Source organism: Vicia villosa, unplaced genomic scaffold (genome assembly GCF_029867415.1).
Source record: "Vicia villosa cultivar HV-30 ecotype Madison, WI unplaced genomic scaffold, Vvil1.0 ctg.000449F_1_1, whole genome shotgun sequence".
NCBI classification, from domain to species: domain Eukaryota; kingdom Viridiplantae; phylum Streptophyta; class Magnoliopsida; order Fabales; family Fabaceae; genus Vicia; species Vicia villosa.
Genome location: NW_026705213.1, coordinates 551,845 through 576,791, shown reverse-complemented (window position 1 = coordinate 576,791; position 24,947 = coordinate 551,845). Strand labels below are relative to the sequence as shown.

The window sequence follows — 24,947 nt, the reverse complement described above, 5'->3', positions numbered from 1 at the left end:
TTAAAAGCTATTATAGGCAACGTCAGTAGACACAGCGTGAACAAGGCTCGAGGTAGTTGACAAAAGCGTATAACATTAAATGCGATGCTGTACGGAACACGCAAAGCATTAAATGCACTCAACGGTCATCTTCTCCAAACGCCTATAAATATGAAGTTCTGATGAGAAGCAAGGTTAACGATTCTGCACAAAACAACTCATATTAACTTGCTGAAACTCTGTTCTACTCAAAGCTCAGAATCTTCATCTTCATCAAAGCTCACTACATTGCTGTTGTAATATATTAGTGAGATTGAGCTTAAACGTTAAGAGAAATATCACAGTTTGTGATTATAGCTTTTAAGAAGCAATTGTAATACTCTTAGAATTGATTACATTAAGTTGTAAGGAACTAGAGTGATCGTGTGGATCAGAATACTCTAGGAAGTCTTAGAGGTTATCTAAGCAGGTTGTAACTAGAGTGATCGTGTGGATCAGAATACTCTAGAAAGTCTTAGAGGGTATCTAAGCAGTTGTTCCTGGAGTGATCAGTGTGTGATCAGAAGACTCTGGAAGACTTAGTTGCTGACTAAGTGGAGAACCATTGTAATCCGTGCGATTAGTGGATTAAATCCTCAGTTGAGGTAAATCATCTCTGCGGGGGTGGACTGGAGTAGTTTAGTTAACAACGAACCAGGATAAAAATAACTGTGCAATTTATTTTTATCTGTCAAGTTTTTTAAAGCTACACTTATTCAAACCCCCCCCTTTCTAAGTGTTTTTCTATCCTTCAAGTCCTTTATTTATATAATTCTTCCAGTATTTATTTCAGGGGGAGATTATTCATCTCAGGGGGAGATTGTTAATCTCAGGGGGAGACACATTCACACTCAATAATTATATGCTTATGCTATAATTGTGTAATTGTCTTTAGCCGTCTGATATTCTGATAGCAAATTCATATCAATTATATATGTTTTTGTCATCATCAAAAAGGGGGAGATTGTAAGAACAAGATTTGTTCTGATCAATATTCTTAGTTTTGATGATAACAGTGTATATGAATTTTGCTTAAGATAATGTGGTACTCTAATCCTATACAATTTCCATTTCAGGAAATATAAAAAGAGTATGCACAAATCAGCGCTCAGAAGCTTTGACTCAAGAAGTTCAGAATGCAACATAAGAACATGCTCTCGCAAGACATCAGAAGATTGTCAACCAGAATCAGAACATGGTTATTTGAAGCATCAGAAGAACATGAGTTCAGAAGCAGAAGCACTGAAGTTTTCATGGTATCACGCTCAGAAGCACTTCAAGGTCAGAAGACAAGAGGATGCTCTGCACCAAGCTGTATTGACTCTGATGATTCAAACATTGTATCTACAAAAGATCAAATCAGAATCAAGTACAAGATGGCAGGCTACGCTGACTGACAAAAGGAACGTTAAAAGCTATTAAAGGCAACGTCAGTAGTCACAGTAAAAGCAAGGCTCGAGGTAGTTGACAAAAGAGTGAAACATTAAATGCAATGTTGTGCGGAATACGCAAAGCATTAAATGCTCCCAACGGTCATCTTCTCAAACGCCTATAAATAGAGGTTCTGATGAGAAGCAAGGTTACCAACTTTGAATACAACACTTTGCACAAACATACTGAAACGATGTTCAAATCAAAAGCTCTCAAACTTCATCAAACTCACTACATTGCTGTTGTAATATCTTAGTGAGATTAAGCTTAAACTTTAAGAGAAATATCACTGTTGTGATTATAGCTTTTTAAGAAGCATTGTAATACTCTTAGAATTTGTTTATATTCATTTGTAAAGAACTAGAGGAGATGAGGTTGTGATCGGATTCTCTAGAAAGTCTTAGAGGTTATCTAAGCATTGTGTTCCTAGAGTGATCAGGTTGTGATCAGAATACTCTAGAAGACTTAGAGGTTATCTAAGTGGAAAACCATTGTAATCTTCAGTTATGTATGTTTATGTTATAGGATGTCAAATTAAGTGTTCCATTTTAGAAAAAACGAATATAAAAAAACTTGTAATATTTTGAAAAACGGTTTTAGAATATCTATTTTCAAAAATACAAAGAAAAAATCCATTTTTTAAAGCCGAAACAAACTGCCCCATTGTTTGTGCTTGGAAAAGAAGTATCTAGACTAGAAGATGTTTTTAGACTTTCAACATCTTTTGTTAGTTTTAAAACTTTTTCCTTGAGTCCAGAGTTTTCTATCTCAAGTCTCTTAGTTTCAGATGCAAGGTCCTTTTTGAGACTTTTGTATTTGATACTAAGCTTACTCTTGATTTCCAAAAGTTCTGAGAGACTAGAAACAAGTTCTTCTCTAGATAGTTCAGAGAATACCTCTTTAGAATCTGAGTCAGAGGCAGATTCTTCTTCACCGTTAATAGTTGCGATGAACGCTATGTTTGCTTGCTCATCTTCAGAGTTAGACTCTTGATCAAAGGAGTCAGAGTCATCCCAAGTTGCCATCATGCCTTTCTTATTTTAAAATTTATTTCTGGGATTTTCTCTCTGAAGCTTAGGACATTCATTCTTGAAGTGTCCTGGTTCACTGCATTCATAACACACTATGCCTTTCTTTCCAGATCTTCTGTGTCCAGAAGATTCTCCCTTTTCAGGTTTCTTGAAGCTTTTAAATCATCTCTGCTTGCTTTTCCAGAGTTGATTTACTATTCTAGAAAGAAGTGATAACTCGTATTCTTCTTCTGACTCTGATTCGTCAGATATTTCTTCTCTTGCCTGAAAAGCGTTAGTATAGTTTTTATTATTTGACTTTAATGCAATAGATTTACCTTTCTTCTGAGGTTCATTTGCGTCAATCTCAATTTCATGACTCCGTAGAGCACTTATGAGCTCTTCAAGGGATACTTCATTTATATTCTTGGAAATCTTGAAAGTTGTATCCATTGGTCCCCATCTTTTGCTCAAGCTTCTGATTATCTTCTTGACGTGATCAGCTTTGGTGTAGCCTTTGTCTAGAACTCTTAGTCCAGCTGTCAGAGTCTGGAATCTAGAAAACATTGCTTCAATGTTTTCATCATCTTCCATCTTAAAAGCCTCATACTTATGGATGAGAGCTAGAGCTTTAGTCTCCTTTACTTGAGCATTCCCTTCATGAGTCATTTTCAAAGAATCAAATATCTAATGAGTTGTTTCCCTGTTGGTTATCTTTTCGTACTCAGCATGAGATATAGAATTTAACATAATATTTCTTTCTTTATGGTGATTTTGGAAATATTTCTTTTGAGTATCACTCATAGCTTGTCTGGTGATTTTGACTCCACCCGTTTCTGGATGTTTGTAACCATCCAATACCGAATCCCATAGGTCACCATCTTGACATAGAAAGTAGCTCTCAAGCCTATCTTTCCAATATTCAAAATTTTTACCATCAAAAAATGGTGTCATGTTGAATTCATTGAAGTTGTTGTTACCATTGTTGTTTTATTTAGTAGGAGGTGGAACTGAGGTTTCCATTAGCGTGTTTTTCTCCGGAATCTTTTGTCTAGCATTGTTAAGTGTTTGCACCTAGAACCAAGGCGCTCTGATGCCAATTGAAGGAGTGAAAAACACTTAGAAAGGGGGGGTTAAATAAGGGTTGTTTCTTTTTGGATGATAAAAATAATGAACATAATTATTTTTATCCTGATTCGTTTGAACTCAAACTACCTCCAGTCCGCCCTCACAGGTGATTTGCCTCCACTGATGATTTAATCCACTAATAAAAAATAATTAAAATGGTTCTCCACTTAGAAAAACCTCTAAGTCTTCTTGAGTCTACAGATCACAACTTGATAACTCAAGGAATTTTTATTTTCAAAGATATAATCAAATACAAGAGATTAAATGTTGCTTCTAATAACCCCTAAACCACTTTAATAATAACGTCGTGTTGAAATCGTCCACCATTTTAACCCCTAAACCACCATTCTCAACAGATTGACAAATCCTATCCCATCTGACCCAATGAATCTTTCTTTTTCCTTCCTTTTCTCCCCATAGGAAACTCGATTGAATCCTTTGAATATCCCTACACACCTTCTTAGGAGCCCGGTAAAAAGAAAGCTGAAAAATAAAAATGCTAGATAAAGCGGATTTGGACAAGGTTATTCTTCCACCTAGACTTAAACATCTATTTTTCTAATTGCCAAGCTTAGCTTCAATTTTCGAACGAGAGGATTCCAAGTTGCACAAATCCCCGGATTACAGCCAATTGGGATAATCAACAGATCATAACTTGATCACTCAAGGAATTTTGGGTTACAAACATATAATCAAATACAAGAGATTAAACGTTGTTTCTAAAAAGCTATAATCTAGTTCATCTGCAAGCGCATAAATTTATCAAAGTAATATAAAAGATTGTCGAACCACAAAGACCAATGTCAACCTACTGTAATCTATCGTTGCTTTGTAAAGCTAAGGCAAATGAATATTTAATTTATGGGAAACTAAGAACTAAAACTGAAATAAATGAACTTAGAAAATAATACTAAAACGGGGCCGCGATATAATTTCCGCGTTCCTAAAGGACTAATAGAAAACGGGTACTAATTACGACTATAAATTAGTTCCGTAAAATATATCAACTTAAAGACTCTGCCTCACGCTCTCGCGGTATTAACTAAAGCCATACTTCCTAATCCCAAGATTTTTCTCTCGCTCGCCCGATAATTAAGAAATATATTTTGAAAGCCCATGATATCCTAAAAGCATATAAAGAGCTCTCGCTGTATTTAGATTTGTTTCCTAATTTCCACTATCCGGTTCGATCCCCACGCTCTCGCAGAGCCGGATCTAACCTTAATTGATTTCTCACTCTCGTGACAAAATCGTGTTAAATAACCTCTCACTCGTGACAAAGCTATTTAAATTGGATTTGGGAATTAAAACCAAAACGAAATTTCAATAATGAATTCGTACCTATTATTTTCTACCGAGTCCCATCGGTATTGATGGTCCTCATAAACCAGACTCAAAACTACTTAGCTAAACATAATGACAGAAAGAAATAAACAATTTTGGGTTTTTAGATTAAACAAAATAACATGAGAAGCAGTTTAATATAATTTAAATCGAAGTTTGAAAAAATATGGTAAAAACAGGAAATGATAACAATAGCTGAAGGATAAAGTATAAATATAAATAGTAGAAAATAAAAGCAAGAAAGTAGATTGCTGTAAAATTAAATGAACCTGCAATTAATCGGAAAGCTGGAATTATAATATGCTGGCTGAATTAAATCCTAAACGTAAATTAATGCAGAACTAAATCCTAAGACTATATTAGGAATAGTCCCCGATATGAAGAACTATTTCGTTTACATCGTGAATAAATAATTGCCTAAAAACGAAATAGAAATCAAATTTGGAATAAATGGTAGAAAACGGTCGAACCCTCATTTTGTTGATTTAGGTTTCTTTAATAGTGTTAGGTTGTAGCTGCTGAAAAGGAAATTCAGGAAAATAAAATGGAAGTGCTTGCAGTTGAGTTGCTGGAGAACCAGACTCCCAAAATTTGCTGAAGAATTGGTGGAAGTTGCTGAAATCGTGGGAAACTTGAACTGGGTAAAATAACGCAAGTGGAGGGGGCCACTTGCTTAGGGACGGACGTCCCTTTTCCTTGATGTGTGGCACAGGGGCGGGGGCCACTTGGGTGAGGGTGGGCGCCCCCATTTTTCTTCATCATGCACAATGCTAAGTGTGGTTTAAAGGTGGGGGCCTTGCTAGAGGGTGGGTGCCTCCACTTCTTTTCTTATTATTTTTTTCTTCTCTTTCTTTTTCTTTTCTTTCTCTTTCTTTCCTCTCTTTTTTCTCTTCCTCTCATTTTCTCTCCTTCTTTTCTTCTCAATTTAAATAATGGGTCTCCTATACGGCTTTTGAATTTCTCCATTTCTTCACCAAATAATCCTTCAAAAATACTATATTTCTGTTCTTTTTAATCGAACTCGGGAAAAATTAAATACCTGAAATAATATGAAAATATTAGCATAATACTAAAATAAAATAATATAATTAAAATAAAATAACGACATAATTTATGTTAATCGAGTCAAATATACGATATAATTTTGTGTTATCAAATTCCCCCACACTTAAACCATTGCTTGTCCTCAAGCAATTAACCAACACAGTAAAAGAAATGATTAAGCGTGGTTTGAAACAAAGGCACGACACGACTCCTAATCATATGTGGCCGCTAAGCTAATGTTAGATCGATTGATTCTAAGTATTCAATACCAAGGACACGTTGACGACACAATATTCATAGACTCCCTCCTTATACAAAACGATTTGAATCATGCCATTATAACTCAACCTACATCCCTCTTTATTTTTCTTTCGCTCTTTTTCATTCAAGTGAAATCACATTAAGCCCATTATCCGTACACTCACATAATAGGGGAAATCGGTTAGCGACTATAATCATTTTTCTTTAGCAAGGGTTCTAGTTTTTAAGTGGTGCAGCCCCATTTCTCCCAACTGCGGTTGCGAGGGATCGGACTGTAGCCCGCCCTACTAAGTCCAGTACCAGTGACCTTAGTGTCAACCAACAGTTGGTGCTAATTATTAAATCCTTAAAGGCGTAACAACCGTTGGGCTAAATGACCGGGTGAGGGTCACCTAACTTAGAAGGTTGTTTTTCAATTAAATCATTTATTTATTAAAAACAGGATCATTCACTATTATTCATCAACTCCTTACGTAATTTGTGCTTAAGATGGTGCTGACTGCTAATATAAACTACTTAAGAGCTACTTTAAAAACTTGAGCCTAAGGTCTCGGCATAATGGGTACTCAAATTGGTTCACATACTTAGGGGGCTTGGGGTGTCAAAACAGTATCGATTTTATCGAAGATTTCCCAAGTGTCTCTAACATAGACTGAAGTGTGACAACCTCTATACTTTCAGAGTGTGTACTCCATGCATCAAAAAGAGAATATTTATTGGTGGTTAAAATTTTTTAAAATTTCGGGAAAATTCAATAGCAACTGAAAATCTCGTATAAAAGCTTGACAATACATGCAATAAACTAGAAAATAAATAAATCAAACTAAAAAGCAATAAATAGAGAGTGGTAATGTTTCTCCCCCACACTTAAACCAAACATTATCCTCAATTTTTGATAAAAGGTGGATAAAGGAAGGACATAACCTGTATGGATGCTATTGGCGGGCTATCACGACCAAATCCGCTCCGCGTTCGGAGGAAATACCTTCTCCTATCATACTCATCAACGGTGTCACCACCAGAAGCAATATTTGTAGGAATGTGTGTGGAGACCGGCTCATTTTTTAGATGATCATCTATAGATTTTTCGCCTAGATATGGTCGATACGTGACAAGCGATCCATATTTTTATTTTCTGCAAGTTCAAACAATAAAAGGAAAACATCAAATTGAAAGCTCGTGGGTTGCCTCCCACGCAGCGCCTTGTTTAACGTTGATAGCTCGACGGCCCAGTAGTGCAAGCACTCAAGGTGGTTCTCTCGAGAATGACTCCTCAATTGAACTTTTAATAAACTTCGCTTTCCATGGCCAGTTATCAAGCCATCTCACATATCCCTCACCTTTTCTTTTCTTTCTCATATGGGATGGTTCATTCTTTTTAACTTGTGGTGGTAGTTCGGGATCTATCCTAAGTATCAACTTTTCAAGTTTTAGCTTAGTGATTTTTTCTACCACCTCAAAGGTTAACCTTACCCTCTTAACAGTAATGATATCCCTAGTTTCATGGTCCTCTAACTTTCTCTTTTTTTGCAAGACTTCAAATAAGAGCTCAAGTGGTAGTAGGAATTGCTATGAATACGTACTTAACCCCTAGGTACGTGGTTCGATTCCTGCGGGAGGCAAAAACAATATTTCTTGGGCAGCCGATAAGCAGACCTAGGGGGATTATTGATTAAGCTGGTGACATGCTCGGTTGGCCAACACGGTTGATGCGTGTAGCGGATATCAGGGTGTTACAGTGTAGATATTTTCCACATACATCTTGGATCGTGAGTTTATCGTAGCTTCCATAAAACTTTGCGGGAAAGGAATCAGTGGGGTATAGGGAGGAGGAACAATAATAGATGCTTCATTCTCCAACTCTTTGACAACCTCCCTTTTGGGTGGTGTCGGTGGATTTTCCTTAATCTCTACTCTTTTCTCACCAGAACTTTCCTCAAACTCATCATCACTCTCCTTATGATTTTCACTACTTTGTTCACTATTGGTGGTAACTTCATCCACGTGCTCCTCGAGGAAGGGTCCTAGAGGTTTTTGTTCAAGCAAGGAGATTTGAGTCTCCAAAGCCATGTTGTGAATTGACCTGACCATAGTTGTTAGATGCCTGAGGGATTCATTAATTCGAAGACTTTGTTTGCTAAACTCTTCATTTTGGAAAGTTTGTGTCTCTACGAAGTGATTTAACATAGATTCTAGCCTAGAGTGATCTAGCGTTGCATCAGAATCCTCCATTGATGTTTTGAAATTGAAATTATGGGATTCTTGCGGTTCTTCAAAGTTAGTTGAAATTATGTTTCCACAAGGCACTCCGTCATCCTGGATTCTAGCCTAGAAAGAGTTTGCGTTTCAATAAAATTCCCCATTAATATTTCAAGGTCGGATTTATGGTATTCTTGCGACTCCTCAAAATGTTGGTTGTGGTGATTGTAGAGGAAATTCGATTGAGGATAAGTTAGTGCCGCATTGAAATCCTCAATAAGTGTATCGAGGTTTGAAATATGGGATTCATGTGACTCCTCAAAATGTTGAGATTGGTGGTTGAAGAGGTAGTACGGGTGAGAATCAGATAGTGACACTTTGAAATTCTCCATTAGTATTTCGAGGTCAGATTTATAAGGTTCTTGTGATTCCTCAAAATACTCGGAGTGGGAATTGTAGATAAAATTTGGATAATCCATCTACATAGGATTATAGGAATATATATATTTTTTAAATAATGTCTTAGTCTATATGGTAAAACAATGGAATAACAATATTGACTGTTGGTCCCCGACAACGGCGCCAAAAACTTGGTTCATCCACAAGCGCACGAATTTGTCGAAGTAATATAAAAGATTGTCGAAGCACATAGACTAATGTCAACCTACTATAATTTATCGTTGCTTTGTAAAAATAAGACTAATGAATATTTAGTTTAGGGGAAACTAAGAACTAAATCTGAAATAAATAAATTCAGAAAATAATACTAAAACGAGACCTATATGTGATTTACGTGTTCCTAAAGGACTAATAGAAAACGGGTACTAATTACGACCACTGGCGGTTCTATGGCCCAGCCAGCCCGGGCATGCGTCCGGGCTCAACCCCTATGTTCTTTGTACTCTTCCCAATTTAATGACTAATTTTTAGATAAAATTAGGGGCAAAATTAATAAAAATAGAGTGTGAAAATTAAAACAGATGAATAACCAATAGTCCAGACCCAACCCAATTAATTATTTATGAATCAAAACAAAAATTAAAAAAAAAAATCTCTTAAAACTAAACAATGATTACAACAGAGGTTCTTGCTAACGAGTGTCCTCAGGGCACTCGTTAAGATACTCAATAAATTTTTTTTTTTATAAAAGTCAATATTTTAATTTCTAATACATTTTTAATGGATTAAATACACACATTTTTAAAAAAAAACTTCTCATTTTAATTACTTAAAGAGTGCTCTTGAAGCACTGGTTAACATTTCCCTAATATATATAGGACTTGTCTTATATATTCCTTATATATTCCTACGTCAGTATTATTTTTTATTATTAGTCATGACTATCATAAAAATAAACATATATGATAATTCTATAACATGAATGTATTGCTTTGTTAAAACATATATAAAAAAAAAGTCCAAAAAATATTTAATGCATACACTTAAATCAAAATAAATAAAAGCAAAAACAAGTCCCTTTTAGTTTATTAGAATTATTTTATTTAATCTGTTGTCTAATTTACTTAATTTATTTTAGTGTTAAAAAATATTTTAAAAAACAAAAAAAAATGTTTTCTTTTATTATTATTAGATTATTTATTTTATTAAAAAATAGAAAACGTGTAATTTTATTTGATTAGGTTTTTATTATTCAATAAATTTTTTATTTAATTTTGTTTTGCTACTGTTTGTTTCTTTTTTTTAATTACTTAATTTCTAATAGTTTTATATCCCCTATATAAATTAATTGATAGAACAGTCTACTAAGGATATGAGGTTTGTAAGCTCCTCCTAAGTTAAATAGTCTATTAAGATAAGGTTTGTAAGCTTTTCTCAAGTTCTTTCTTAGTTAAGTTTATTATTAAATTTAAGACAATTAAATTTATTCATAAATTAAATAACTCAGAATCTTCTGAGAGTTCAGGTTCACATGCATTCCAACTGCATCAGTCTCTCCTTTAGTAATATATTAGTCTACAAATTCATTGAGTTGACTTTGATATTACCGGTGTCGACAACATCCGTTGAAAGAGTTTTTTTCAGCAATGAGGATTATCAAGTCTAATTTGCTCAACAAAATCAACAATTTGTGGTTCAATGACTTGATGATATGTTACACCGAGCGGGAGATATTCAAGTCAATTAAAGATGTTGATATTATTCGAACATTCACCGCAAAGAGGTCTTAGAGAGGACACTTACCTCCTAATTTTATTTAGCACAATATTCGCATATTAGGTTTCATCTCTCTAATGTAGCACACTTTATGACTATTTATATATTATATCACATGTAATTTGGAGTTAAATTTTTTCCCCATGCTATCTAAAATTCCTGGCTCCGCCACTGATTACGACTATAACTTAGTTCCTTAAAATATATCATCTTAAAGACACCGCCTTACGCTCTCGCGGTATTAACTAAATCCATACTTCCTAATCCCAAGAATTTGCTCTCGCTCGCCCGATAACTAAGAAATATATTTTGAAAGCCAATAATATCCTAAACACAATGTCATACCCCAAAATTTGCCTCACACTATTTCTCCTATACAAATACAAATAAGTACATAAAGCTTCAAGACACATTCTCCTATACAAGGCTCTAAAACTAGGGTTTGGCTCGTTCTAAGGAAAATCAGTGAATCAATGGATCCAAGACATCTCATATGGCTCAATACATCTCAAATTATCTCTATGACAAGTATCTAGGCTCATTTCAAAGAATTGGTCACTCAATTGTTCAGAAAGTCAACAGTCGACTAAGTTAACCTAAAAGTCAACTGTGGTCAAAGTAAAGTCAAAACTCCTGATTTTTTGTCAAGATCCTCATATTGAAGTATCATTCACCATTTTATCAAGAATAGATCATGGTTCATCAAGGAAAGATCAAAAATCAACAAATCAAAAGGTTTCTAAATTAGGGTTTCTTATAGGAAAAGTCAACTAAACTTTGACCAGCCATAACTCCTACATGGAACTTCAAACATTTTCCATCCAAATCTCACTTTGAGGGAAATTGGATCCTCTACAACTTTGTGTCTCACATGCCAAGTCTAAAAATGCTTCGTTTAAGAGATATGGACCAAAACACTATAGGTCCTTTTCAAAAGTCAACAAAAAGACACTTTTTTCAAAAGGGCATAAAATGAGCATGGAAAATAATTTTTACACGAGATCAAAGACACTGGTTAGAGGACTCTCTAAGGTTTCTAAAAAGTCCTAGAACACTTCCATACCTCAAAAATTGAGGGAGATAGGGCTTGTCAAAGATGGACCATTTTGGAGGGAAAAATGTGAAAAGAAATGGCTCAAAATGAATTTCTTTGCAAAGAGGCCCAATTTTTTATGGCCCAAACTTGTTACTCAAGTCATCTAGAAGCTCCAACCTCTATGCCACGAAATTTTGATCATTATTTGATTTTTAGTGAATTTTATTCATTAAAATTATGGTTAAAAATCAAAGATTTGAAGAAAATTTAAAAAGATTGGATTCATCTTTAATTTCCAATCATAATCAATCATGTAAATATCCAATATTCACTAACAAATTCGTGCAAGAGTTAATTGATGGGAAAAAGATTGGATTTGGCCAATTTTAGAAATTTTTAAAACATATTTTCAATCAAAATTCAATCAAAGATTCAAACGAGATTGGAAGCAATTTTGTTTCCCTAATCCACTCACTCATAAATAGTTGATCAGTTCACAACAGGAGGGGGGATTTTGACACGGTTTTGCATCCAGAAAAACTTGAGGGAAGCTTGCAAAATTCTCTAAAAAATCCAAAATCGGATTCAAGGTTGGAGGGGAATTCAAGACTTTGCAAGGGATCAAACATACTCCTGAAGGTGTTCTGAAGTTGTACCAAACCTCACGAAAGCCTGAACCATCGCGAGCCCTTACCAACAAGTCACGGTTTGTTCTTCAAATTTTGGAATTCGATTTTGTTGATTTGCGATGCATAAATACATTCTGAATGCATAAATATGTTTAACATGATGCTCTTAACGTTCATGATTGTTTAATTTGATCAATTCTTGCTTGCGGCGTTATATACCATTATTAGGGTTTTGGATCTTGAATTAGGGTTCTTTGATTTAGACCGAATTAGGAAGAAATATGGATACCGGTGACTTCGTGTGGACAAGACAAACTGGAATATGGTATCGGTTTTAATTTTTATGCGCGTATGGAGATTTTGACGATTTACAGGTTGTTAGCTACGAATGTACTCGTAGCTAATTCGTAGCTAAGTTTATCCAGAATCTGCAGGTCCTGAGGTAAGAGATGATGGCGTGTCAACGCATCATTCGAGAATTTGAATCACGCGCCTTTTTTTCTTTATTCATGTTTTTTTATATATTTACTAGTCCAAGTATACTTTAAACACGTTGAACGTCGCGACGAGGTGGTTAGTGAGTTCGCTGGTAAAGGTAAGGACGTGGGTTCGATCCTCGTCCCTTACTGTCTTTTTGATGAATTAACAAACTGCTAGATCCCGTGCGCGTGACTTGGAGGAGTCTCAGGTGTGCCATCGTGCAATAGCCCTCAAATCAATCTCCACGCCAGATCCAACGTACAATAACGTGATGTCCACCATACACCATCATGATGCTGCCGTACCAGATTCCAGCTGAGTTCTCTCTTCTTTTATTTTTCTTTTTCTATTTTCTTTTCTTTTCTTTATCATATAATTTGTTTTATATATAAGCCCCTTTTTTAGAAAATAACTTTCTTTTTTGCCTAAAAATTTCTATTTATTTTTGTTCTTAAATAATTGATTTTATTTGTTTTAAATTATTTTAATACATTTAAATTATTTGTTTGATTGATCAATTATCCTATTAATTGAAAAAAAAATTATGTTAGGGTTAGATACTTAATCGAAGTCCTTATTTTCATTGATTTAATTAATTAGGTAGAATACCAATAATTAATTAGTTCGATTTTAATTATTCTATTAATCAGAGTTTACAAAGACCATGCCTACACTAAAAAATGTTATTCTGTGTATTCTTTTCAGGATTATTTTCAAATACTGTCCGACTGTGCGCCACGTCAAAACAAAAGTTAAGTTCTATCCTTTCCTTATTTAAATTTTCTTTTACCTTTTATTTATTTTTAGGGTTTGATTCCCGCTGTCAATGAACTCCTCCTACACTTACTTCTTCTTTTTATTCTGTCGCCAATTCTTTAATGGTCAGGGTCAGTGCTTCATGCTCAAGGCAAATCTTTTCCCATCGACCTTCATCAATCGAAGCTAAGTGCTTTTTTCCCTTATTCTTACTTTTATTTTTAGGGTTAGCCAGGTTTGTCTCCGAACCGATAATGCACTCACCCATTTTTCTGTTTATTCTTTCTTTTCCAATTTTCAGGGTTTGTCGACTGCCAAAGCTACGAGTATTGGTAACCCTAAACCCTATCCTCAATTATTACTTGTGTTAAACCTTGTGCTTTTAATTATATCCCCTGGTTTCAATTCCCCTCTCCTCCGCTGGTTACAATTTCCCTTCCCCGTATTTGTTATGTTAATGTGTGGTTAGTAATCCTAGGGAGTGCAAGTCTTAATTGAATTAGATAATTAATTACAAGATAAAATTTCTGAATTAATCACGTGATTGTTGCACCCACGCACATTTTTGGGGTAACCTCTCTGTTGCCTGTTGCCTGTTGCCCATTGCCTGTTGCCTGTTGCCTTGTTGCCTTGTGTTTTTTGCAGAATAGCCATGTCCCTCGAATACGAGGATACCTCAGCCATGCTGCCTCGATAAATAAAGGTCATACGACCCTAATGATGCTGCCTTCGATACACTAAATATGACCTCGACCCTCGGAAGTTGCCTACGGAAAAGGCTGAGGTATCCTCTGGTTGCCTACGAATAAGGCTATTCTGGTCCTTCCCTTTGACTACCTGCCTTTCTATGGCATGGGACAGTCTTATGGCGAACGAAATTGCGACGACCCTTTAACCTCCATATGAAAGGCTTCCTGCCCTCTTATGGCAAGGATAGACCCTTTCACTCTGAAAGGCTAAAAGAACTGATTTTCAAACTATAAGGTAAATTGCACTTAATTGCTTTGCCTTGCTCTAAACCTTTTTTATATTCTTTCTCAAAATTATTCAAAAATGGCTACACTCATTTACGATCTAAAGTCCATTTTTCTTCTTCTTCTACTTTTCTTTTCAAAACGAGCAAAGCAATTAAGAGCCCATGGAAAACCATGGATGCAAAGGGTGCCTTACACCTTCCCTTTGCATAATTTACCCCCCGAACTCAAAATCTTTTTAAAGGTATTTTCCTGTTCTTTTAGCCTTTCCGATATTTGGATAAAATAAAAGTCGGTGGCGACTCTTGCTTATCGCGACATTTTTCGATTATAAAAGTCAGTTCACCGTATTACACGCAACTAAAATGCTCTCGCTGTATTTAGATTTCTTGCCTAATTTCCACTATCCGGTTCCATTCCCACGCTCTCGCAGTGTCGACTCTAACCTTAATTGATTTCTCACTCTCTTGACAAAATCATGTTAAATAACCTCTCACTCTCGTGACAAAGCTATTTAAATTTGAATTGGGAATTAAAATCAAAACGAAATTTTAATAATAAATTCGTACCCGTTATTTTCTACTGAGTCCCGTCAGTAACAACAGTCCTCATAAACCATAATCAAAACTATTTAGCTAAACATAATGACAGGAAGAAATAAACAATTTTGGGTTTTTAGATTAAACAAAAACATGAGAAGCTGTTTAATATAATTTAAAGCGATGTTTGAAGAAATATGGTAAAAACTGGAAATGATAACAATAGTTGAAGGATAAAGCATAAATATAAATAGCAGAAAATAAAAGCAAGAAAGTAGATTGCTGTAAAATTAAATGAACCTATAATTAATCGGAAAGCTGTAATTGTAATATGCTGGCTGACTTAAATCCTAAACGTAAATTAATTCAGAACTAAATCCTAAGACAATATTAGGAATAGTCCCCGATGTGGAGAACTATTTCGTTTACATCGTGAATATATAATTGCCTAAAAACAAAATAGAAATCAATTATGGAATAAATGGTAGAAAACGGCCGAACCCTCACTTTGTTCATTTAGCTTGCTTTTATAGTGTTAGGTTGTAGCTGCTGAAGAGGAAATTCAGGAAAATAAAATGGAAGCGCTTGCAGTTGAGTTGTTGAAGAATTGGACTCCCGAAATTTGCTGAATGAAGAATCAGATTCCCAAAATTTGCTGAAGAATTGGTGGAAGTTTCTTAAATCGTGGGAAACTGGAACTTGGTAAAATAACGCAAGTTGCGGGGGCCACATGCTTAGGGATGGACGTCCCACAGCGGCGGGGGCCACTTGGGTGAGGGTGGGTGCCCCCATTTTTCTTCATCATGCACGTTGCTGAGTGGGGTTTGGGGGTGGGGGCCCTTGCTAGAGGGTTGGTGCCCCCACTTCTTTTCTTATTATTTTATTCTTCTCTTTTTTTTTTCTTTCTTTTTCTTTCCCCTCTTTTTTCTCTTCCTCTCATTTTCTCTTCTTCTTCTTTTCTTCTCAATTTAAATAATGGGTCTCCAATACGGGCTTTTGAATTTCTCCAATTCTTCACCGAATAATCCTTTGAAAATACTTTATATCTCTTCTTTTTAATCGAACTTGGGAAAAATTAAATACCTGAAATAATCTGAAGATACCAGCATAATACTAAAATAAAACAATATAATTAATATAAAATAACGACATAATTTATGTTAATCGAGTTAAATATACGATATAATTTCGTATTATCATAATCACCAAGTGATTTTTCTCTTAAGCTTAAGTTCTATATCTCACTAAGATATACAAAAGTATGTGAGCTTGATGATGAAGTTTGATAGTGTTCAAGAATGATAAGAGTTTAGCGTAGGTGTCCAAACTTCTCCTTGTGCAGAATTGTTCCTTTTTATAGGCACTTAGAATATGACCGTTGAATCACTTATGCATTTAATGCTATGTGTGTTCCGTACATGTTGCATTTAATGTTTATACTCTTTTGTCAACTTCCTCGAGCCTTGCATTAACTGCTACTTCTGACTTTTCCTTTTGTTGCTTTATATCTAACGTTCCTTTTGTTAGAGAGACAGACTAGTCTTTTCATCTTGTAATTTCTTATGGACTCAGACTTTATGTTATGCTTTGATTATCAGAGTTTCCACCGTTTGGTGCAGATTAGAACTTCAGTACTTCAGACTTTGGAAGTTCCTTTGAGTGTGATACCTTTTAGAGCTTCAGAGCTTGCTTCTCAAAGTCATGTTCTCACACCATCAAGACCATCTTCGGATGTCTTCAAGATCATGTTCTGATGTGGACATCCATAACATATGGGTCAGAGCATCTGAAGGATGAAATATTGCATACTCTTTTATACTTTTCCTGAAATGGAAAACGTAATCTATTAGAGTACCACATTGTCTTATACAAAATTTATTTCTAATGTTATCATCAAAGTTAGAAAATATGATCATAACATTTCATGTTCTAACAATTTGTTGCGCTACCATTGACCAAAATAGACATCCAATTAGAAAATATCGTAGCGTTCATCCACCGAATACCAAATCCCATCCTTTTCATAACAAATCTAAGATAATCCCAACTGACCCTGTCGTATGCTTTTTCGAAGTCGACTTTGAAGAGCAAACAACTTTGTTTTGACTTCTTTGCGAAATCCATGACCTCATTAGCAATTAGAACCCTACCGAGAAGCTGTCTGCCAATAACAAAAGCGCTCTGAGGCCCCGATGCAATAGATCCCAACACCCTTTTCAATCTCGCTAAAAGAATTTTGGCTAGCACTTTGTAAATGCACCCTAAAGGCAAATAACACTACAAAAAAAAAGGTCTCCTGCCACGCCCAAGAAACTGAGGTTATATGCAAAATAACCGTGGCGTAACGCTGAGGCCACGGTTTGGCCACGAAAATCCAACTGTGGGATATGCGGCTGTGGCCTAAAGTATAGTCCACGGTTTTTTGGTATATACCACGTTTTTTTTACAACCGTGGCTTTTATAGGCCACAGTTTAGATAGTTTGATTGAGGTCGCGGTTTATATTTGCCATGATTACAGAACTGTGGCAATATGGTAAAGCCACGATTTCAATTTAACGTTTAAAATACAGTTTTGATTCAAGATATAGCCACGGTTTGGTTATGACCACAGATTTAAAACCGTGATTATATGTTATGCATTCTAAACCATTTATTTTGCCACGGTTTATTTCTGTATCATTACATAAATATGTCATATTATATATATATATATATATATATATATATATATATATATATATATAAATATTGATCAATATAAAATTAACAATAATATTGATGATTAGAATCTAATTAATTACAATTAAGGCCAAGTTGGTAGAGAGATTGAAAGATTTCTATGAACATACATCATGTCAGTCAGCTTTATTTCTAGTTGAACATTAACCAATTAAGCACCTACAATTCATGAAACTGGTCTCAGACTGCTGCTCTGGAAGTTGAAGTTTCTAAACCGAGACCACGTCGAATGATCCTTGTCTTTCTCATGATGTCATTGCATTGGGCAAAATACTCATGCCTTAAAACTTCTTCAACACTAATCCTACTCCTTGGGTTCACTGTTAGACACTTGTCTATTAAATTAAACAGTGATTTCGGAACTTGATCCACAAACTCTGGTCTCTTTGTGTGAGTCTTGCACCAGCTTTCTATATTGTGTGATTGCAAGTATTGGTCATCAAATAACTCCTGTAATCAAATGAAGGCAAACGTTAACCATTTTGCTTCATTTTACCTTGTTTGGAAATAAGAGTTTCCTTCAGCATTTTCTACAGCAAATTGAATTCAAAGCCACAACAAGTAAAATGATGAGTTCAATTATTGATTGCAAATGGGAGAAAAACTTGATCAAATAGAATTTATGCAACCAACACCATCTTCAAACAATAATATAATTAACTAAGGGGCCATTTTTTCCCAGTAAACTTAGTCCCACATTGACTGTAGATAAAGTCTAAATAGAGCTTTAAAAGCCTAGTCAATCCTAACTTTAGAAGTCAATTTTGTGACTGCAAGTTGGACTTAAAATTTAAGCTAGTTATCCAAGGGTTGTATTTTGGAAAATGCTGGTTGCAGACTTGCGGGCACTACTAAAAGAATTAGATGGTTTTTAAATTTCAAACAAAACAAAATCTTTTTGAAATAAATTTTTTCTTGAGATTAATAAATAATGAGCATTTTAATTCATGAGGATAACCTCACTTTAATTCTTTCCTTTCTATTTGGTTAGTGTTTCTAAAATAAGGATTAATAATAGTCACTGAGGTGCCAAACGATAAGGAATTTTAAAATAAGGATTAATAATAGTCACTGAGGTGCCAAACGATAAGGAATTTACCAGTGGAAATGATGCCTCGCGGTCATGCAGCTTGGCCTACTTTGTTATGTCATGAAAGATGTCTGTCTGCTATTAACAAGATCCAAGATGGATATTAACATACCTCTTCACAAATTGGAGGAAGCTGTGAGGTGAGATTTTCCTCCAACTTAGAATCCTTGTGGTCCTCCTAGAGTACATCCACACATCAATCAGTTAAGAAATTCATAAATACCAAAAAAACACTAAGAGTTGTTGGAATGAGCTTTCTCACCTCAGGAACTGTGTTCTCTTCCTTAACATGAGACTCAGATTTTCTTGAACATTTGTGAACACCATTCTGAACCATCTGCAATTCCATTCATACGACTTAAAGTGACTCACTGAAATTATAGAGATGCAAAAAGAAAAGAAAAAAAGGTAAGAGAAAAGAGCTGTGAGCCCACCTTTATTATATCTGCATCTGTCCATGGTTCAGACCGGTAAAACTATATCTAGATGAAACAATTACATGAATCTGAACCTAAGAGATATTTTTTGATAATACCACCATGTGAAGAATATTCTCTCACGGTGGTCTTAGGTGATAAAGACTGAAAGTAATGATGATCAGAGAATTTCGGCCTAAAAAAGTACTCCCTCCGTCCCACAATGAGTGACCCAGCACACCATTTCACACGGATTAAGAAAAGTGTAAAAAAGTAAGAGAGAGAATATTATTTTTACTATAGTACCCTTATTATGTATTGGGAATTGTGAACTTTTTATTAATTAGACGGTAAAATTGGAAAAAGTGTATTGGAAATTGAAATGGTTCATTCATTTTGGGACATCATTTTATTCCATTTGGGTCATTGATTGTGGGACGGAGGGAGTATTTTGTTGGTTGCAACAACAAAGCCCATCTCCGATCTTGGCACTATATTCTCCTCAATTACATTGAAGTTATTGCCTTTCTCCAACTTTTACTATGCAGTCGTCTGACAATTAACATGGTCATAAAACACAAAGTTCAGCATTAGATAGTTCTTATAACCAAACAGAAACTTAGTCTCTTTGGAGTAATGTGAGTAATTGTAAACCTAACTCTCGCACCAACTGCTTCCTGCACAAATCAAAATGCAGTATGGCATCAAGAAAGAGTATGGAATCATAGAAAATGCTGTTAACCATTTGTCGGAGATGCCGCAACCACTTGCTGCAGACGCCATAACACCGCTAGCATTGAATCATCATCTGAAAATTTCATTAGATTCATTTTCATTAAGTCGTTAAAGATGCAAACATTTTAAACAAATATTGATAAAGGTAAATTCACAATTAACAATTAATTAATGTAAATGGCTTTTAGTATGTTAATAGCAAAGTCAAATCTAAACATCTCATGCATCTCACAAACCAGTTCATCCAACTCTTTTACTGAAGTAGCTTTAAGTCTATTATGGATGAAACTTGCATACTCCATAACTTTTCTCAAGTCTGTATAAAAATGTTCAACATAATTGTAGTACTCAGTTTCAATTTCAATCATCATCAAGCATTGGTGGACAGTGCTTTATGTACACTTCATAATCATAAAAGCAATGTCTTTTACAAACAAAATCTAGATATTCAACAAAATATTAGTTTCAAATATATATACAAAGTTGATGATAAAACTTACATTCTCCACAATGATCTTTAACAACAAATGCATCAGACATTGCTTCTTGAATCCTAACACTTTGATTATTCCCATGATGAACCGCCTTCTACTCCTTATCCAGCTATAATTATCAGTGAATTCTATATCTCCAACTGCTGCAGTTTAATCTCTCATTGTGATGTTCAATTCTCCAACAAGCAATGGTCACTTCCCAAATCTTCTTTCGTTATTGGAATTGGCCCTAACCTATTAACCAACTATCAATTGTTCAAAAGCAGCTAAAGCAAAGTTGTAATGTCAAATCAACATTTATTTCATGGCATAAACCATGTCCTAGGATGCTTTGTCATGCTATAAGCGATTGCACAATGCATATTTGACAAAATCTTCTTTCCTGCACTAAGCATATTTGACTAAAACAGCGAACAATACAAATCGAATTGATTATCTTCACCAATTTGATTGGTAAAATATTTTCCATATGTCTTCCAATGAATGAGACGAAATAACTAAGATGTGCATCTGTCACTGAGCCTTTGTTCACATAATCAACTAAGGTGGTTGCAGAATGAACTCATGACAGAAACAACATCATCCTGAGAAAATTATTAATAACAGTGATAATACCAGAAAAGGACATAATTTGGAAAACAAACAAGCTAGAACAAGGGAAAATGTGTAAAATCATATAATCAATTTGTTGTCAACATTACAAACAAAATCATTGCTTGTTAATAATAATAATAAATTCACACCCACAGGGGTGGCCCTGAGCACGGGCTCGCAGGGCGGGAGCCCAGGGCCCCATAATTTTAGGGGCACCAAAAAAAGTTTTTTTTAATCCCTATATGTATTAAAAGAGAATTTTCTATTATAAAAATACTTGCTAGAATTTTTTTTTTGAAAAATACTGGCTAACAAAATTATAGGAGCACTACAAAGTCAAAATTAATAAAAGAATGTAATTTCCCTAGAATAAATTTAGAGTAGAATAAAATCAATTAATTCCCCTAAAATAAAATCAATTAATATATCCATAATTTTAACAGCTAAAAATTTTAATTGAGGAACTAAAATTAAAATAATAATATAGAGAATATTTTATATTATTAATAATCTTAGGATAGTTTTAGTTACTAGATATCCTGCTGAGCAAAATTTAGCATTTCATGAAAAAAAAAAAAAGAAGAGAGGATTAATGTGGATAAAAATGAAAACTTTCTTTTTCTGTTGAAATGATTGCAGAATGGGATCCTGTCATACAAATTTTTTTGGACGTATTAAGAATAATGAAATTCATTATCATTATCTTAGTTATAAGATTCAAAATGAATTGATTAACATGTTAGGTAATGAAGTCAAAAGTGCAATAGTCGAAAAAATCAAAGAAGCAAAATATTTTTATGTGATTTTTGATTGTACTCTTGATGTAAGTCATCAAGAACAAATGACTCTCATTATACGCTGTGTGAATGTTTCTACAAGTCCAATAAAAATTGAAGAGTTTTTTAAAGAATTTTTTAAAGTCTATGACACAACAGGTCAAAGATTGTTTGAAGAATTACAAAATGTATTAGAAACTCTTGGTCTAGATACTAATAATGTGAGAGGACAAAGATATGATAATGGATCAAACATGAAAGGTAAATATCAAGGTTTGATCTAAGTATTTGAAAAAATATTGAGAAGAAGAAGAAGAATAAGTTTCTTTATAGTGATTTATGTTTTGATGTAGTATAAATATTGATTCAAAGATCCATACTTGTATTCTTTTTGCATAATGTTAAATGAAAATGTGTTTTTTTATCCAATTATTTCTTTTATCCTTGTGCATTTATTGTTAAAAAAATTATAGGGGCATCACTCTTTTGATTCGCCCAAGGCACCCAAATTCGTAGGACCGGCCCTGCACACCCAAACATGACATAATTTGAAAAACAAGTATGCTAGAACAGGGGGAAAAAGTGTGAAATGGTGTAATCAATTTATTAGCAGCAGTACGAACAAAATCATTGCAAAAATATAAATAAGTAATTCACCAATATCACAAATTCAGATCAATAAACCAATACAACAGCTAATGTTGAAACAAGAAAATAATAAATTCAACATAAATGGGTTAAATAATGCAACCTATATACCATTAGTTCAGTAAATTGATTGAACCCTAACTAGAATTTTGAAACACTTATATGAATTATCAAAACAAGCCTAAAGAATTGTGATAGTTATGTTACAAAATCAGCATTTCAGTTGAAAAGAAAATGATGCAATATATCGTTCCATCGGGAAAGAGGAGTGGTTTGAAGAACAGAATCAAGATCATCATTCATAGTAAAAACCAAAATAGGACCTTCAAAATCAAGAGGAATTGAATCTCCACGTTTCACAAGAACGTCTTGGCCTTCTCCCATGTCTTGTAAAGCCTTTCCAACTCTTCCGCCGCCGAAAATGACGGAGGGGACTACTTTAGTGGTGGTGACGGTGAAAACCATGGCAGAGACTTTGAATCTGAAAGAGGGAAGAGTGGAAAAGCTAGAGATAGTTTTGAGACATTGGTGTTATTGAGTGGAAAAGTGACAACTATGGGACGAGGTAGTGCCGTGGATCTGTACTTCTTCGTCAAACCGAGAAGATTTAGGGAAATTGATTTAGGGTTTACAATGCAAAGAAGCGGAGAAGATTTAGGGAGAAACGAAGAAGGTTTAGGCTATGTTTGGGAGTTTGGAGCAGAGGGGAAGTCTTTGAAATCGAATTTTTAAAATAATATAGAAAAATATTTGACATTTTTTGAAAAAATGATTTTGTTTAGAATGATAAAAGACTCATTATCATTACAAAATTTTTAATTTTCAAAATAGTATAACAACCTAAACAATATTTACAAAATTTATGTAAGTCCTTCAAAATCCTCCAAAACCCTCCTTTAATACAATTTTTGAGTTCCCCATTTTATGGGGTTTTTGGTGTTATGAATAAAACCAAATCCTCCAAAACCCTCTGCCCAAAATCTTTTTTATTTTTTTCACCCAATTCTTCCTATTTTCCAAAGCCCTCCCCTCCCTTCCCCTCCAAACTCCCAAACATAGCCTAAGGGTTTAAGAATGCAGAGAGTTGATTAACGGAGATGACTTTTGGATTTTTTGAGGAAGAATCGGTGATACAGAGCTGTGAGCGAGAGGAGAGGAAGAAGAAAGGTCACCGGATCAGAAACGTGTTTGATGAATGAGGGAAAAGTGTTTGATGTTTTAATGTTTTAGTTTTTTTTAATCTTAAAAAAAATAGAAAAATGTTTTTATGTTTTAAACTTTTTTTCTTTTTTTAATTTAAAAAAAAATAGAAAACAAAATAATCAAGAGAGGGAAACTGAATAAAAGAGGGAAAATCTGGCGGTGTATAATTTTTTGGGCTTGCGCCAAAGTTTGAAGTCAAAATTATACGCCGCGGTTTTACCTTGTGGCTTAGGTGATTTAGGATAATTTCTTGCTTTTGTAAATAATACTTGTGGCGAAAATAATACACATGGTATGTTGGAAGAAAATTGATTTATATCATATCACTTGGGTTTTTATGATAACAAAGTATTTAATGAATAATTAGGTACACTAAGATATGTTCAAGTGTGCAGGATCATTAGTCAAAGAATTTACCGGACTTTGACTCTAATAGGAACATATGAAGAGAAGCTTGAGACTCAGATTATGAAAGATTAGAATATGATGACTGAAATTCTGAATGATAAGATTTTAATGTCTCACATCTAGGAAACCCAGCTTCTGGTGGAAACTTAGATTCTGAAGACCATGTGAAAAGGAACTCAACCTTTGACCCGTACTTAATTTCTGAAAGCAGGTCTATCTTGTCAAGTCCCGTCATAGTTTAAAAATACGAAAAAAATTGTTTGAAAAAATATTAAAAGAGGGACTAACACAACTCAGTTAACTTTTATAAGGGATTAAATAGAGACCTTTTTTTTCTAAGGGACATATTTGGACTCTCCTTTTTGTGATGGACTAAAATGGATATTCACTGGTGGTCCAGTCACGGTTCAAAAGTAAAAAAAAAAAAAATCGGTTTGAAAAAAATATTAGTAGAGTAACTAACATGGCTCGTTTAAATTTTTATAAAAAATTTAATAGAGATTTTTTTTCCAGGGATTAATCTCTCCTCTATAATTATTTTGAGAGACTAAAATATCTTACTTCATTTTATTACCATGAAACAGAAAAACAAAAAAATTCAAATTATTGAATGGAAACACAAATATTACACGACATCATAAATAGAAAATCTTAAATATGAACCTAAATACAAAATCATTCACAAGCTAAATCTAAACTTTTAACACGTTTACATCGTTTATTAATACAAACAGCTTTATATGATTTCTTACAATGAACACGTAAACAATCAGCATCTGTCAAACATTTGAAACCTTTAGGTGCTGTAAAAAAGAGAAT

At 34.3% G+C, this 24,947-nt stretch overlaps 2 long non-coding RNA genes across 2 annotated transcripts; both read right to left on the bottom strand.

Moving 5' to 3' along the window:
• Window positions 1–17,788: 17,788 nt before the first annotated feature.
• LOC131628365 (uncharacterized) lies at window positions 17,789–19,471 on the bottom strand. The gene is made up of 4 exons (XR_009291763.1): window positions 19,289–19,471; window positions 19,117–19,191; window positions 18,864–19,032; window positions 17,789–18,214 (listed from the first exon to the last, which is right to left on the bottom strand). It is a non-coding gene; the product is annotated as an uncharacterized LOC131628365 (long non-coding RNA).
• Window positions 19,472–19,721: 250 nt separating this feature from the next.
• LOC131628366 (uncharacterized) lies at window positions 19,722–23,211 on the bottom strand. The gene is made up of 3 exons (XR_009291764.1): window positions 22,841–23,211; window positions 20,506–20,733; window positions 19,722–20,078 (listed from the first exon to the last, which is right to left on the bottom strand). It is a non-coding gene; the product is annotated as an uncharacterized LOC131628366 (long non-coding RNA).
• Between the last annotated feature and the right edge of the window lie 1,736 nt (window positions 23,212–24,947).